The sequence below is a fragment of the Mixophyes fleayi genome, chromosome 2, assembly GCF_038048845.1.
Source record: "Mixophyes fleayi isolate aMixFle1 chromosome 2, aMixFle1.hap1, whole genome shotgun sequence".
Lineage (NCBI taxonomy): Eukaryota > Metazoa > Chordata > Amphibia > Anura > Limnodynastidae > Mixophyes > Mixophyes fleayi.
Genome location: NC_134403.1, coordinates 161649089 through 161665886, shown reverse-complemented (window position 1 = coordinate 161665886; position 16798 = coordinate 161649089). Strand labels below are relative to the sequence as shown.

At 42.6% G+C, this 16798-nt stretch overlaps 2 long non-coding RNA genes across 3 annotated transcripts; one reads left to right on the top strand and one right to left on the bottom strand.

Annotated features, from left to right (window-relative positions):
• Window positions 1-7564: 7564 nt before the first annotated feature.
• On the top strand, window positions 7565-8838 carry LOC142140241 (uncharacterized). Of its 2 annotated transcripts, XR_012688354.1 has the most exons (3): window positions 7565-7847; window positions 7994-8114; window positions 8770-8838. It is a non-coding gene; the product is annotated as an uncharacterized LOC142140241 (long non-coding RNA). The 2 variants fall into 2 exon arrangements; XR_012688353.1 differs by lacking the exons at window positions 7565-7847; window positions 7994-8114 and adding an exon at window positions 8451-8575.
• Window positions 8839-9597: 759 nt separating this feature from the next.
• Window positions 9598-10877, bottom strand: LOC142140240 (uncharacterized). Its single transcript, XR_012688352.1, has 3 exons — window positions 10636-10877; window positions 9891-10551; window positions 9598-9730 (listed from the first exon to the last, which is right to left on the bottom strand). It is a non-coding gene; the product is annotated as an uncharacterized LOC142140240 (long non-coding RNA).
• Window positions 10878-16798: the final 5921 nt, after the last annotated feature.

Genomic DNA, 16798 nt, shown 5'->3' with positions numbered 1-16798 from the left:
TGAAGAGTGTCGGGGCAATTTTTGTTTTAAAAATATGTGTATGTCATCAATCAATATCTAAAAACCATTTAAATTTTGTTTTTTGTGTAGTTCAAACACACAAAGACATCCTACTCTCTAAGAAAAAAGGATCGCGTGCGACAACAGGTATTTATGAAAATATTTTTTTTTATTTTTTTACAAAAATATATCTATGTCTTGTAATAATCTAAAACAAAGCAATTTCAAACAGAAATCCCAAGAAAACGAATGAGTGTATCATCAATTTCTACGGTGACTAAAATCACAAAAAAAAGAAGAAGAGGTTGGTTTTAAAAAAAATATATAAAAAAATCTTAAATTTATTAAAATCGGATTTTTGGCCAAATTTTTAACATTGTTTTATGTTTCAGAGACTGCATTTTAAGAGCAACCATGTAGTTCAAGGACAGAATTGGCGTCATTACAGAACATTTCGGAATCCGTTGCAGGTGAATGATAGTCCAATATACATTCTACATTCAACATTGCAAAGCCTTTTTTTTTTGTTTATTTGTTAAATATTTCAAATTGTCATTAGGTTAAAATAATCTGTTGATGAGGAAATAAATCATTTACAATTAGATAATAATAGCAACATATTTTATTGTTTATCCTTAGAAAACCTGAGAGAGAAGCAACAAGAGGCAAAAGCTGCAGACAGTGATGTAACCCCTATTGAGGATACAGAAACATGTGATTTTGCTAGAAATGGTAAGTAAAAATTTTCTTTGGAAATTTTTTTTAACTTAGCTACTATTTATAAAATTCATCATAGGCCACTGATTAAAGGTATATAGGTCTAGTCGTTTACAGGGGCTTCTTTCACATTGGCCACAATGGGCAGGTGGCCGGGGGCCCTGCAGGCCAGGTAAGTCTTTCCGAAGCAGTACAAGAAAAATATTTTTAACTTTAGGACAGCTGGCGATCTGGCTCCCTCCCTGTTGTCCTCCTCCGTGTGGCGCTGGCAGTGCATTTTGGGTGACACGTCATAATGCCCGCCAGTCAAGCATTGCGGAATGTGAAGGAGGAGGAGAACAGGGAGGTAGCCGGATCGTCAGCTGTCCTAAAGGTAAGTTTGTGGGGTTTTTTTCTCTTTTTTTTTTTTTTTTTTCTTGCGCTGCCTCAGACGTATATGGGCCCAGGTGCATGTCTTTACCCGGGGGCCCAAATAGTTGGTAAGAGGGCCCTGGTCATTTAGGATATAAATCAAACGTTTTGTGTATCTACCAGTAAGTTTCCATCATTAATACAAAGTGCCAAGTTCATACTGACCTTATTATACATACAAATGTAACTAACGTCATAAAAAAATGTAATTTTTTTTTTTCCCAGAATCAGAAAACTCCCATCAGTCTGGTTCTTTATCATTTTCACCAGAAATTCCTGTGGTTCAGCGTAAGTGTAGAGTTATAATTATATTTTTTATAATGTCAAACAATATAGCATGTTTCTAAATAAATAGTTGTGAGTTTCTATATGTATGTATGTGTATATATATTTTTTTTTCTTTCAAAATAGCTACAACAACAACCACAGCTTTTGAGGCCCTCCAGCAAACTGTCACGACTAGTGTAGCGTAGCGTACCTGCTATCGTTGGCACTACTCGGAGGAAGGCGCGGAGTCTAACGTGCCCCTGGTGTTCACCAGGGACCCCCGCAAGGAGGTATGGACTTAGCTGCAGGAAACACGCAGGTCGCGGTCCTTCCACGAGTCAGATAGCGAAGCACGAGAGGAATGTCAGACAGGCAGGTTCGGCAACGGTGCGGGCAATACAGGTACACAAGGAGAATCCGAACGGGGTGTGAATCAAGCCGGGTAGATAACGTTCTGACAGCGAGGTACAAAAGGGAGATCCAAAAGGGGTAGTCAAGGCAATCCGGGTCACAATGGTCACAGGCAAACGGCAATAAACTGGAGGAAGGCAAGGGTCAGGAAACAGATAAACACAGGAACACTGGAACGCTGGAGGACAGGAAAGGACCTGAAACTCTGGCACAGGAGGTGAGGTCAGAGGGACTTAAATAGTGCTGCTAGCCAATGCCCTCAGCACTAGTAGTGCTGTCATAGCTGTAGCGCCGTAGCGCTAGTCATCCTGCAGTGCCGTAGCGCTCTCTTCATGCAGCGTCCCGTTGCCTAGCAACGGGGACGCTTCTAGATCTGAGCTGGCCGGCCGGGCGGAAGGGGAAGTTACGCGTCTGGTTGCTAGGCAACCAGACGCTCTGTGTGGACGGGCGGGCGTCCGCCGAGCGGCGCCTGACAGTATGCCCTCCTCCTTCTCCCCTTGTTTGGAGGAATCTCTTGAGTAACTGAGGAGCGTGAAGGTCCGGTTTATCCACCCAAGATCTTTCTTCCGGGCCAAATCCCTTCCAGTGCACAAGGAACTGTTGTTGCCCGTAGCGAATGCGGACATCCAGAATCCGGCTGATCTCAAACTCTGTTCCAGAGGAGGTTTGAACAGGAGGAGGTCGAGATGGAGGTACAAAGAACCTGTTAAGCACCAATGGCCGGAGTAGGGACACATGAAAAGTATTATGACATCGTAAAGAAGCCGGTAGCTTTAGTTTAACACACACTGGATTAATAACTTATGAGATGATGTAAGGACCAATAAAACGTGGAGCCATTTTCATAGATTGTACTTTGAGTTTTAAATCTTTAGTGGAAAGCCATACTTGATCCCCTACCTTCAATAGGGGAGTAGCTCTTCGGTGGCGATCTGCAAAGATCTTATGGTGTTGTGATGCCTTTTGCAGAGCTGCTTTGGTTGTGGCCCAAATGATAGAGAATTCTCGATAGAGTGAGTCCACCGCTGGAACAGAGGAGGAAGAATTGGGAAATGGATCTGGGATAATAGGATGCATCCCGGTCACAATAAAGAATGGAGAAAACCCGGTAGATTCATGGACATGGTGATTGTGTGAGAATTCTGCCCAGGGAAGGAATTGTGACCATCTGCTTTGATTATCAGCGGTAAAGCAACGGAGAAAAGTCTCTAAATCCTGGTTGATCCGCTCGGTCTGACCATTGGTCTGGGGGTGATATCCCGATGAGAATTTTAACTCCGTACCCAGTTTTTTACAGAAAGCCCTCCAGAACCGGGAGATGAATTGCACTCCCCTGTCAGAGATAATTTCCTTAGGGCAACCATGAAGTCTGAAGATCTCCTTGATAAATGTGTCGGCTAAGAGACTGGCTGAAGGTAGACCTGAAAGAGGAATAAAATGCACCATTTTAGAAAATCGGTCAATGACAACCCAGATGGTATTGAATCCAGAACTGCAGGGAAGGTCAGTAATAAAATCCATGGCTATACTCTCCCAGGGAGCATCAGGCGTAGCTAGGGGCTGGAGCAACCCAGCAGGAACCTTCCTGGAAGTTTTGTGTTGGGCACAAATGGTACATGCTGCAATAAAGTCCCGTATATCAGCGCGTATGGTAGGCCACCAGAAACGACGGCAGAGAAGGAATGTGGTCTTCTTTATGCCAGCGTGACCCGCGATACAGGACGAATGGGCCCAACGCAATACCTTGAGTCGTAATTGTGCTTCCACAAATGATCGTCCTGTGGGCGGAGCATCCTTCACAGTATTGGTAATAGCAATGATGTCCGAAGGGTCAATAATGCAATGAGGAATCGATGGATTCAAGCGGTCTGTATCATCAAAAGAACGAGATAGAGCGTCTGCCCGCCCATTCTTAGCACCTGGACAGAAGGTAAGAATCATGTTGAAGCGAGCAAAGAATGATGCCCAGCGGGCCTGCCGAGGATTCAGACAGCGAGCTTCCCGAATGAATGTCAAATTTCGGTGGTCTGTAAAGATGGTAACCGGATATAGGGCTCCCTCTAATAGGTGCCGCCATTCCTCCAAAGCTGCTTTAATAGCGAGAAGCTCCTTGTCTCCGATTCCATAATTAATCTCGTTGGGAAGAAATCGTCTGGAGAAGAACCCGCATGGAGAATGGGTACCTGAAGGTGTTTTTTGGAATAACACGGCTCCAATGCCTATTGAAGAGGCGTCTACCTCCACAAAGAAAGGTCGCTGTTGATCCAGCTGAGAGAGCACAGAGGCCGAGGAAAAGGCTTTCTTCAGAGTAGTAAAGGCAGAAACAGCTTCTGGAGACCATATCTTTGGATTGGCAGATCTCCTAGTTAATGCTGTAATTGGAGCAATGATGGAAGAGAAATCTTGGATGAACTGTCGATAATAATTGGCGAATCCAATGAATCTTTGGATACTTTTAAGACCCTGCGGTTGAGGCCAATTCAAGATGGATGACACCTTGGTGGGATCCATCTGTAACCCGGAGCCGGACACAATGAACCCAAGGAAGGACACTTGGAGAACTTCAAAAACACATTTTTCCAATTTGCAATAAAGATGATATTTGCGCAGTCTTCGTAAGACCTCCCTCACTTGTTCTTGATGAGAGCTCAAGTCTTTAGAAAACACTAGAATGTCGTCTAGATAAACGACTACGGAAGTGTACAACAGATCTTGAAAGATGTCATTAACGAAATTCTGGAAGATGGCAGGGGCATTGCAAAAACCGAAGGGCATTACCAGGTATTCAAAATGACCATCCCTCGTATTGAAGGCGGTCTTCCACTCGTCACCCTTTTTTATACGAATGAGGTTGTAGGCCCCTCGTAGGTCTAATTTAGTAAACACTTGAGCCCCGCTGATTCTGTCAAATAGGTCGGAGATAAGAGGTAACGGGTACCAATTCTTGATGGTAATACGATTCAGGGGTCTATAGTCAATGCATGGGCGCAGAGACCCATCTTTTTTCTTGACAAAGAAGAATCCAGCCCCAGCAGGAGAGGTAGACTTGCGAATAAAACCACGTTCCAGATTCTCCTTGATATATTGGGACATTGCCAGGGTCTCTGGGTGAGAAAGAGGATAAGTTCGCCCCTTGGGTATAGGTTGATCGGGAAGCAAAGTGATGGAACAATCCCAGGGCCGATGGGGAGGTAATAACTCGGCCTCCGTTTTACTGAATACATCTTGGAAGTCAGTGTATGCAGCTGGAAGGCTAACTTCCGTAACCGTGGACTGAGCAACAACTTGGGAACCAGGAGGCAGAACACTAGGTAGAAATCTATGATGACATTCTGTACCCCAACGAGTAACCTGAGCTCGATCCCAATCCATCTGCGGAGAGTGTCTTCGTAGCCATGGAAGCCCCAAGATAATGGGATTGATGGATTTTGGCAACACCAACAACTGAATCATCTCGCTATGGAGGGCTCCAACCATTAACCGAATAGGTGAAGTGATGAAGGAGATGGAGCCACTGCTGACACGGTTCCGATCCACTGCTGTTAATGATAATGATTGAGGCAAGGGGAGAGTTGGAATTTGAAGCCCAGCAATGAGAGTGGCAGAAATGAAGTTCCCGGAGGAGCCGGAATCCACAAAGGCCGTGGTGGACAAGGGACCTCTAGGGGTGCTCAGGGTGACTGCCATAAGAAGCTCAGGGGTGTTTTTTGAGTAGGGAGCAACTGTGGATACTCCTAAACCGGCCTCCCTGCTACCGTTTAGGAGGACGGGTTTCCCGGTCTCTTAGGACAGACCTTGAGAACATGTCCGGAATCGCCACAGTAAAGGCAGAGACGCTGCCTGAAGCGCCTCTCTCTTTCTTCTGGGGATAAACGGGAACGTCCTACTTGCATGGGTTCATCCATAGGCAAAACTGGGTTTTGAAATTGAGGAGCCAGACGAGGAACCACCCGCTTAGAGACAGGACGTTCCTGGGTGCGTTCTTGATAACGTAGGTCTACTTTAATACATAGCGCAATTAGGGTATCAAGATCAGAGGGAAGAGCCCGAGAAATTAGTTCGTCCTTAATACGGTCGATTAGACCTTGCCAAAAAGTTGCGACCAGCGCCTCGTTGTTCCATTTCAGCTCTGACGCTAAGGTCCGGAACTGGATGGCATATTGCCCAACAGATAAGTTGCCTTGACGCAGGTTCAGCAAGCTGGTGGCAGCAGAGGCTACTCTCCCAGGGTCATCGAAGACTCTCCTGAAAGCTTCAATAAAGGAGCCGGTGTTATTAAGAAGAGGGTCTCCATTCTCCCACAAAGGCGAAGCCCAGGCTAGTGCTTGACCACTCAGGAAGGAGATCATAAACGCCACCTTCGTTCGCTCTGAAGGAAATGCTCCTGCATTGCACTCAAACTGGATGGAGCACTGGTTCAAGAAACCCCTGCATTTCTTGGGATCTCCATCGTATTTTTCAGGCGTGGGGATACGCATGCCAGAAGTTGCAGTGGATACAGTAACCACACTAGAGGACGCCCCTGGGGCGGTGGTAATGGCAGGAGCAGCAGGCAGGGAGCCTTGTAAGGCATTGAAGCGTGTAGCGATACCTTGAACACATTGTAGGAGATGTGCTTGGGCTGCTTCTTGCTGTTCTACTCGCTGAGCCAAATGAATGAGAAGGTCCCGGGCTGAGGGTTCCCCCGTTCCCTCGGTAGTCATCGCCAGAGTTTACTGTCACGACTAGTGTAGCGTACCTGCTATCGTTGGCACTACTCGGAGGAAGGCGCGGAGTCTAACGTGCCCCTGGTGTTCACCAGGGACCCCCGCAAGGAGGTATGGACTTAGCTGCAGGAAACACGCAGGTCGCGGTCCTTCCACGAGTCAGATAGCGAAGCACGAGAGGAATGTCAGACAGGCAGGTTCGGCAACGGTGCGGGCAATGCAGGTACACAAGGAGAATCCGAACGGGGTGTGAATCAAGCCGGGTAGATAACGTTCTGACAGCGAGGTACAAAAGGGAGATCCAAAAGGGGTAGTCAAGGCAATCCGGGTCACAATGGTCACAGGCAAACGGCAATAAACTGGAGGAAGGCAAGGGTCAGGAAACAGATAAACACAGGAACACTGGAACGCTGGAGGACAGGAAAGGACCTGAAACTCTGGCACAGGAGGTGAGGTCAGAGGGACTTAAATAGTGCTGCTAGCCAATGCCATCAGCACTAGTAGTGCTGTCATAGCTGTAGCGCCGTAGCGCTAGTCATCCTGCAGCGCCGTAGCGCTCTCTTCATGCAGCGTCCCGTTGCCTAGCAACGGGGACGCTTCTAGATCTGAGCTGGCCGGCGGAAGGGGAAGTTACGCGTCTGGTTGCTAGGCAACCAGACGCTCTGTGTGGACGGGCGGGCGGCCGCCGAGCGGCGCCTGACACAAACATTTCAGCGTTTGGAAGACACTTCACAATCTAGAATACAACGTGGGGAAAGTGCACCTTCAACATCTAGTTTTCCTAGAATTACAACACTTGCAAGAGAAATGGAAAACTCCCAGGAAGTGTTTCGGAGAACAATGGAAGACAACATGAGAAGAATCAAAGATGCCATTGTTGGACTTACTGAGGAAATGTCGAAACAGAGGCAATTACAGATAAACACAAATCGAGACATTGCCACTATTCTTTCCGGAATCTTAGCCTCCCAAGAAAGAACCGAAGTGAGTATTGGAAGAATTTCCAATACTCTAGACCACATTTCGCAGAACCAACAACACACTGCAGCAGCCAATATCCTCATAGCCACCAACCTTCAAAGTTTAAATGAAGAAATGCGCTCAAGAAGGCTTTTGGAAAACCTTTCGGTAAATTTTCCAGAGTTTAATGTTTCAGGAACCATCCCTCAAACAGGCCAACCACAAAGTGCTATAAGCAGCTTAAGGACCCCAGAGATACCCTTGGATTTGACAGTGCAGTCTGCAAGGCCAAGCCCAGAAGAATTGCAATCTGCACGAAGAAGACTACTATCATCTTCATCATCAGAGGATCCAGTGATGCAATCTACCCCCAACGTAAGTCAAATGTCTATCTATTTTTTTTATTATCTAATACTTCAATATTTAGTAAGTTCACTAACCCAATCTATGGTCATATTTAATATTAAATAACAACATTTTAGTAACAATATATTTCTCTAATTTTTTTTATTTTTTTTTAGAAATAGAAGATATAATTGATCTGTTGATAAATATGGAGCAACAAGTTTTACAAGTTCTCAACGTTTGAAGATTTTGGAATATTTCATTTTGATGATCACAATGAACCTTACATGTAAAAAGGTATGTATTTGCATATTTTTAAAAATTCATAAATATATACATTTCATATATATATATATATATATATATATATATATATACATACATACATACATACATACATAGAGAGAGATAGAGAGATATATATACCCAAAACTTCCAATAGAGCGCTTGTGAAGGGCAGATATAAAAACTGACCAATACTTAAATTCTGTAGGCAGCTCCCCAGTCATTCAACACCTGTCTGCAGATGAGGAAGGTACCAGCCGGCGACAATCTAGACGTCTTTTTAAGCATATTGGTCTGGTTCATTTACGGTATCACACCATTGTGGCTTGTATTTTAGTTTACAGCTGTTCATCTTGCCCTATGTCAGGAGGCGATATCTACTATCCAGGATTACCTTTATTACCAGGTTATTCGTGGTGCCATCAGAAGGAATTCATCATATAAATCATTGGCTCGATTACTTTGAATATCTGGTACGGGAATTATATATCTCTGGATGAATACGACAATGTATCGCTTATAATTGCACTGTGTGGCGCCCCCTGTCTTCTAATTTATTTTTATACATATATATACACACACATTTGTACATATATATATGTATGTGTATATAGATATATAGATATATGTGTATATGAATGCCTATATGTATGTATTTTTTTTTTAGTTGAAAATACACAGTTACAATGGAAAAATGCACGTAATCCTTCAATTACTGGAAGAATATTTAACAATGGTAGTGAAATATTTGTGTTAAAATTAATCTGATTATGTTACATTTTATATTAGGTATTATATATATTTTTTTTTTCTGTTTAAATCCCTTAGACAAAAGATGCTATAATCATCTAATGGTCTATGCTACAAATCATGAAGTTATACCAAAGAAGAAGTAACGACAAGAACTTAGTTTTGCCTATAATTAAACACGGTATGTTATTGAGATATAAATGCATATTAAATTGTTTTTATATGTTAATGTTTTTAACAATTGTAACATTCATTGTAAAAAAAAATTAAATGTAAAATGTTATTGATAACAGCGCCCAAAAAGGTCCAGAAATATTATCAGTGTTTTTTTTAAAGATAATACTTAATCCTAACGAAAATTAAAATAGAGGATTGATTGTTAATGATGCTAATGTTGCAATTTTTATTCAACTGTATTATGGTTTTTAAAAAAAAAAATTAAACACTTTTAATTAATTCACAGCCAACTGAAGAGGATAGAAGAACTACTATGAAAAATACAAGAAACTGGAGAAAAGCAAAGACCACAGAAATTAAATTGTGATATATAAATTTTATTGCGCAAAGAAAATATGTAAATTATTAAAAGATGTTATAGTTTTGTTTAAAACATGTGAGTTTCATTATTATAATCTAGAAAGATTGTTGTACAATATAATAGAAATATAAATACTTGTTCAACACATCAATTTGGTTAGAAAAAATCTATTAATACATTTTAAAGAGTGATTAATTTTTTGGGATACAAACAAACATTTCTCTTATAATTTAGGTTTTTGGTGGTATTTAAATAGTATACATTATATTTAACAAAAAACAAACAATAGAAGTGGGCCAATATTCCATGCAATCCAGAATCCAATTCCATCCAATCCAGTCTGCAATCCACAGTGAAATGGGTGTGACAGGTACATTTTGGAGAAAGGAAAAGAGAAAAAAATGTAATTTCAGTGTGATTATGTGTCAGTAGTGATACTTTACATAAGGTTACATCACACAGAACATAGCATGGTGCAGTTTACATATGATGACACCCACCTGTCCAAGAAGCTGGCTCTTGAAAAGTTTCATGGCCTCGGTCTTTAAAATTCAGTTGCTGGATCCTTTTATCTTAACTAACAGTTATTAACATTAAAACATATTTTCAAATAAAAACATATATATATATATATAAAAATCCTTTAATCGAACGCCGAACAACGATTGTTGGAGCTATCTCCCACTAAATAATTTGAAGTCCTGAAAAAAAAATAAAAAAAAAAAATAAACTATTACTTATTAATTAATTTATATTTATAAAAAAAAATTATGACATTACAAAATTTACACTTACATGAGAAAAAATGCAAAATTAAACGCTGGCGCTCACGAGTTCCTGTTTCCCGACCAAATGCTGTGACTGAAGAAAGGTCTTGATCCTGTAAAACAGCAGGATCTATCTCTACCTCCAAATTATTTGCCAAACAGATATTGTGCAGAATGCTGCAAGCAATAACAATAAGGCAAACTTTTGATGGTGAGTACAGAAGCGCACCGCCGGACCTGTCCAAACAGCGGAACCGGCTCTTAAGTAGCCCAAAGGTACGCTCAATTACACCTCTGGTGGCTATATGTGCCGCTTGGTACCTTTTTTCAGCATCAGAAATTGGATTGGACACTGGAGTGAGCAACCAGGGCTGGCTCCCATATCCTGCATCACCTATTAAAAAAAAAAATTTTTTTTATTAGTGCTCTTCTCATTTTAGAAATAATTATTAATAGCGATTACCTAGATATAACTTACCCAGGAGCCATCCATGAGGAAAATCTCCCTCCTCAAACCTCTTGAACACTCCTGAATTCTGCAAAATAAAAGAATCATGAGAGGAACCAGGGAAGCCAACACAAACATTTAGGATTTTTTTTCTGGCATCACACACCATCTGCACATTCATGGAATGGAAGTGCTTTCGGTTTCGAAAGCTCTCTTCCATTCTGTGCGGAGGTGTGAGTGCCACATGGGTGCAATCTATTGCACCCAGGACATTTGGCATACATGCCACACTATAAAAATTGGATTTGACCTCCTGCCATTCTAATTCAGACTGTGGGAATTTAATAAATTCCCTAGTATGTTTTTTCATGGCTTTAAGGACCTGGAACAAACTCCGTGAAAATGTGGGTTGGGAGAAACCCGCAATTACGGACAATGTCGGTTGAAAGGTTCCCGACGCTAAAAAATGCAATGCCCCAAGCAGCTTTGCCAATCCAGGCACAGCATGGTTTGTGGGGACTGTTGGTTCCAGGTCCTCTTTAAGGAGGTCATATAAAGAATAAATTGCAACTGAGGATAGGCGATATAATCTTATCACCTCATCCTCAGGGACCCCATCAAGTAACCGATGTGTGCGGTACAGACGGGGCCGTGGGACCCGAACCCTTGCATCTAGTAATGGAGCCACAGCATTCTCTCCCTCACTTGCAGCCACATGCACATCTACATTCTCCTCTATTTCCAAAGTATTTCTTTCCTCTCCCTCAACAAGCAAACCAGCATGTGCACATTCATCAATACATGCTGCATACATAAACTGCCAAACGTTTGTTGAAAATGGCTCCATTACTAATGCCTTTGTAAATTTCTTATAAAAAAATATAAAAAAATAAATAAATGTAAGTATTAATTAAAGTATTAATTAACTATTATTATTATTATTATTATTATTATTATTAATTAACTACCTAGCAGTATAAATACTGCTAGATATTAAACTATTAACAGTTTTATAGAAATATAAATCATTAACTATACATACTGCTAGATATTAAACTATTAACAGTTTTTAACTATAAATAATGCTAGATATTAACAATTTTATAGAAATAAAAATCCTTAACTATCTGCTAGATATAAATTTTAGATATACAGAACCAAACAGTTGTCTCAGTCTCCTCTTTAATATTTTCTCTCAGGTCAGTTGAATGAGAAATGAAACTAATGTTTTTAATTTTAATCCAGTGGACTATACCATTTGCTTTTTTCTAAAGGGGGTGTATTTAAATATCATTTTACAAACTTTTTTATTTTCATGGGATTAAAGTTATTTTTATTACACAATTATCAAGTTAGAGAAGTTTAATGAGTATAATATTATCAAAAAAGCCCCATATTAAAATAAGTTTGGACATTAAAGGAATCATTAACGCTTTTAAAAGACCTTCAATGGTGCGATCGAAAAAATGACTAAACGCGATTTTGTTGGACATGCGTTAAAGCCAAAATTTACAATTGAATAGCCTGCCTGCACTTGTTCTATGGGCTTGGTAAGATTTTGCATAACATGTTTATTTCCGACTTAAACGCGTAAAATAAGGGGAATTGAATTGTGTGCACTCTATGCTAACGCGAAAACGCGTTAAATATTATCGGAATCGCGAAATCAAGGCTTATTGAATACCCCCCATAGTTATTTATACAATTCATATTGGTTCCGTTACACTGTAATTTATGAGCAGATAGCATTTGGTTTATTATTAGTTTATATAATATGATTATATGTACATTTTAGTGTTATTAAAGGTTTAGGTTATAGGAAAGGTGTCATGCCTGATATCATATTGAAGCCCTAATCATCAGCAGCTGTCCGGTGCAGTCGGCGAAGAGATCGCACATTGCATACTTTAGTTATTGGTATTAGGGAATAATCCTTTGTATGATGCTGGCTATGAAAGGAGCAGACCCCCTGGAGAGACGACCCCCTCCTTTGGATTCCTTAGATTGAATCAGCCTATGGACTGTTTACCCTGAAGCCACCCTGTGCCTGGACCTATGGAAGCAAGCTACGTCATCTCTATTGTTCACAATGAAACACTGACTGTATATATTAGCTGCATCCCCCACCAGGGTCAGGCTACTCTGACCACAGTTATCTAACAGATACACTGTTCCATTGGGACCCATGAAAGCGAAGCGATTGCAGCGGTATGTATGCATGTAACTTTTGGTATTGGCTGTGCTGTACTGTACTTTATCATAATATAATAATGTATTGAATTGTTGATTATTTACATCTGCTAAAATAAACCACCATGTGCTATGGAAACATATACAATTGATTGGGCAATGCTTATTTTAAAACTATAGAATTACTTTAATACTCTCCTGTGCCGTATATAATTTTTAAAGGCTTTACCGAATGTGTGTGGTTTAGGGGTACGCTCTCTTGTGCTGCATATAATGGAGAACAAAAATTTGGAGGATAAAGTAGGGAAAGATCAAGAACCACTTGCTCCTAATGCTGAAGCTGCTGCCACTAGTCATGACATAGATGATGAAATGCCATCAGCGTCGTCTGCCAAGGCCGATGCCCAATTTCATAGTAGAGGGCATGTAAAATCCAAAGAGCCAAAGGTCACTAAAATGATCAAAAAAAAAGAAATTAAAATAATCTGAGGAGAAACATAAACTTGCCAATATGCCATTTACGACATGGAGTGGCAAGGAACGGCTTAGGCCCTGGCCCGTGTTCATGACTAGTGGTTCAGCTTCACCCAAGGATCTAAGCCCTCCTACTCCCCCCCTCTATAAAATTTAAGAGAGTTAAGCTGTCATCAACAACACGGCAAACAACTCTGACTTTTAAAGAGATGGCATCACAAATCCCCAAGGAGAGTCCAAGGGCGTTGGTGGTTGCGAAGCCTGACCTTCCCATCACTGTACGGAAGAGGTGGCTCATTCCACCATTTGCAGCACGCCATCTGCATATGCTGGAAGGATCACCCACAGTGCAGTTACAGATTTGGCTAATGAAGGTGTCAATGTTGTACATCGGGAGGAGGATATTGATGTAGCTGGCGCTGAGGAGGAACTTGACGAGGAGGATGCTGATGTGGTTATCTTAAATGAGGCACCAGGGGGGGTAACAGTTGTTGTCCATGGGACAAAAAAGCCCATCGTCATGCCTGGGCAGAAGACCTCTTCGGGCTGGAATTATTTCTATCCCAATCCCGACAACAATTGTATTGCCATATGTAGCTTATGTGAAGCTGCAATAAGCAGGGGTAAGGATCTTGGCCACCTAGGGACACCCTCCCTTTTACATCACCTGAAGGCCCTTCATAATTCAGTGTTTAGTTCAGGAACTGTGACTAGGACCGTCAGCAGTCCAGGGACACCTAAATCCCTTGGTCCCGTTGTATCCACACCAGCAACACCCTCCTTGTCAATTTCCTCCTCAATCTGGATCGGAGATAGTCCTGCAGGCCTTATCACCGGCATAACTGAGTCCTCTTCAATCCGGGATTCTTCCGGAGGATCCTGTAGCGCTACGCCTACTACTGCCGCTGCTGCTGTTGCTGCTGGGAGTCTGTCATCTTCCCAGAGGGGAAGTCGTAAGACCGCTACGTCTTTCACAAAGGAATTGACCGTACAACAGTCGTTTGTCATGAGCACGAAGTACGACAGCAGTCATCCTATTGCAAAGCGGATAACTGCGGGCTTGACAGCTATGTTGGTGTTAGACGTGCTTCCGGTGTCCGCCATCAGTGGAGTGGGATTTAGACAGTTGATGGAGGTATTGTGTCCCTGGTACCAAATCCCGTCTAGATTCCACTTCACTAGGCGGGCGATACCTGGGATGTACAGAGAAGTACGAAAAAGTGTCATCAGTGCTCTGAAATATGCGGTTGTACCCACTGTCCACTTAACCACGGACATGTGGACAAGTGGTTCAGAGCAAACTAAGGACTATATGACTGTGACAGCCCACTGGGTAGATGCATCACCTTCCGCAGCAACAGCAGCAGCAGCATCAGTAGCAGCATCTCCGAAACGCCTGCTCGTTCCAAGGCAGGCAACGTTGTGTATCACCGGTTTCAGTAAGAGGCACAACGCTGACAACCTCTTAGAGAAACTGAGGGAAATAATCTCGCAGTGGCTTACCCCACTTACACTCTCCTGGGGATTTGTGGTGTCGGACAACGCCAGTAACATTGTGCGGGCATTACATATGGGCAATTTCCAGCACGTGCCATGTTTTAGCCATACAATAAATTTGGTGGTGCAGCATTATCTGAAAAGTGACAGGGGTGTGCAGAATATGCTTGCCTACCGAAGACTGGAGCAGCATCAAAAACACCTGAACCTGCCCTGCCATCACCTCAAACAAGAGGTTGTGACGCGCTGGAACTCCACCCTCTATATGCTGCAGAGGATGGAGGAGCAGCAAAAGGCCATTCAAGCCTACACAGCCATCTACGACATAGGCAAAGGCGTGGTGATGCTCCTGAGTCAAGCGCAGTGGAGACTGATTTCCGTGTTGTGCAAGGTTCTCCAGCCGTTTGAACTTGCCACACGCGAAGTCAGTTCCGACACTGCCAGCTTGAGTCAGGTGATTCCCCTGATCAGGCTGTTGCAGAAGCAGCTAGAGAAAGTGAGGGAGGAGCTGGTAAACCATTGCGATTCCACAAAGCATGAAGCTCTTGTGGATGAAGCCCTTCGTACGCTTTGCCAGGATCTGAGGGTGGTCACTCTTTTAAAATCAGAGGAATACATTCTGGCCACCGTGCTCGATCCTCAGTTTAAAGCGTATGTTGTGTCTCTGTTTCCGGCGCACACAAGTCTACAGCGGTGCAAAGACCTGCTGGTCAGTAGATTGTCATCTGAAGAGGACCGTGGCATGGCAACAGCTCCTCCTTCATTTTCTTCCACACCTGTGGCTGCGAGGAAACAGCTGAGATTTAATAAACGACCCGCTGGCGGGGATGCAGAGAACATCTGGTCCTGACTAAAGGACCTGCCAACCATTCCTGACATGTCTACTGTCGCTGCATTGGATGCTGTCACCATTGAAAAAATGGTGGAGGATTACTTTTACCTGAGTTGTCCCCCCTCCAGTGTGTACTCCGAAAGAGTTTTTAGTGCAGCGGGGAACCTGGTCAGGGAGCGGCGAAGGAGGTTGCTTCCGCAAAATGTTGAGAAGATTATGTTCATAAAAATGAATTATCAATTCTTCCATCAAGACCAGCAATGGCCTCCAGAGACTACAGAGGGACCTGTGATTGTGGAGTCCAGCGGGGACGAATTGATAATGTGTGAGGATGAGGAAGTACACACTGAAGGGGGCGAGGAATCAGAGGATGAGGATGAGGATGACATCTTGCCTCAGTAGAGCCAGTTTACTTTGTACAGGGAGAGATGAATAGCTTTTTTTGTGTGGGGGCCCAAACAAACCAATCATTTCAGCCACAGTAGTTTGGCAGGCCCTGTCGCTGAAATGATTGGTTTGTTAAAGTGTGCATGTCCTTTTTCCGCAACATAAGGGTGGGTGGGAGGGCCCAAGGACAATTCCATCTTGCACCTCTTTTTTTTCTTTGCCAGCTCGTTTTGTGGGGGTCCAAACGAACCAATCAGTTCAGCCACAGTTTTGTAGGCCCTGTCGCTGAAATGATTGGTTTGTTAAAGTGCGCATGTCCTATTTCACCAACATAAGGGTGGGTGGGAGGGCCCAAGGACAATTCCATCTTGCACCTCTTTTTTTGGCATTATGTGCTCTTTGGGGCCTAGTTTTTGAAACTGCCATCCTGTCTGCCACTGCAGTGCCACTCCTAGATGGGCCACGTGTTTGTGCCGCCCACTTGTGTCGCTTAGCTAAGTCATCCAGCTACCTCGGCGCAACCTTTTGGCCTAAAAACAATATTGTGAGGTGTGAGGTGTTCAGAATAGACTGGAAATGAGTGAAAATGAATGTTATTGAGGAGTGAAAACAAACAAAAAAAAACTAGATTTTATCAGTTTTTATGCTTTTTAGAAAAAAATCAGAACCCAAAACCCAAAACCCAAAACCTTGAGGGGGGTGTTTTGGCAAAACCCATTAGAACCCAAAACCTTAAGGTAATCAGAACCCAAAACCCAAAACACGAAAAGTGGCCGGTGCACATCCCTAGTATTTTTTGTTATTAGTTTTGGT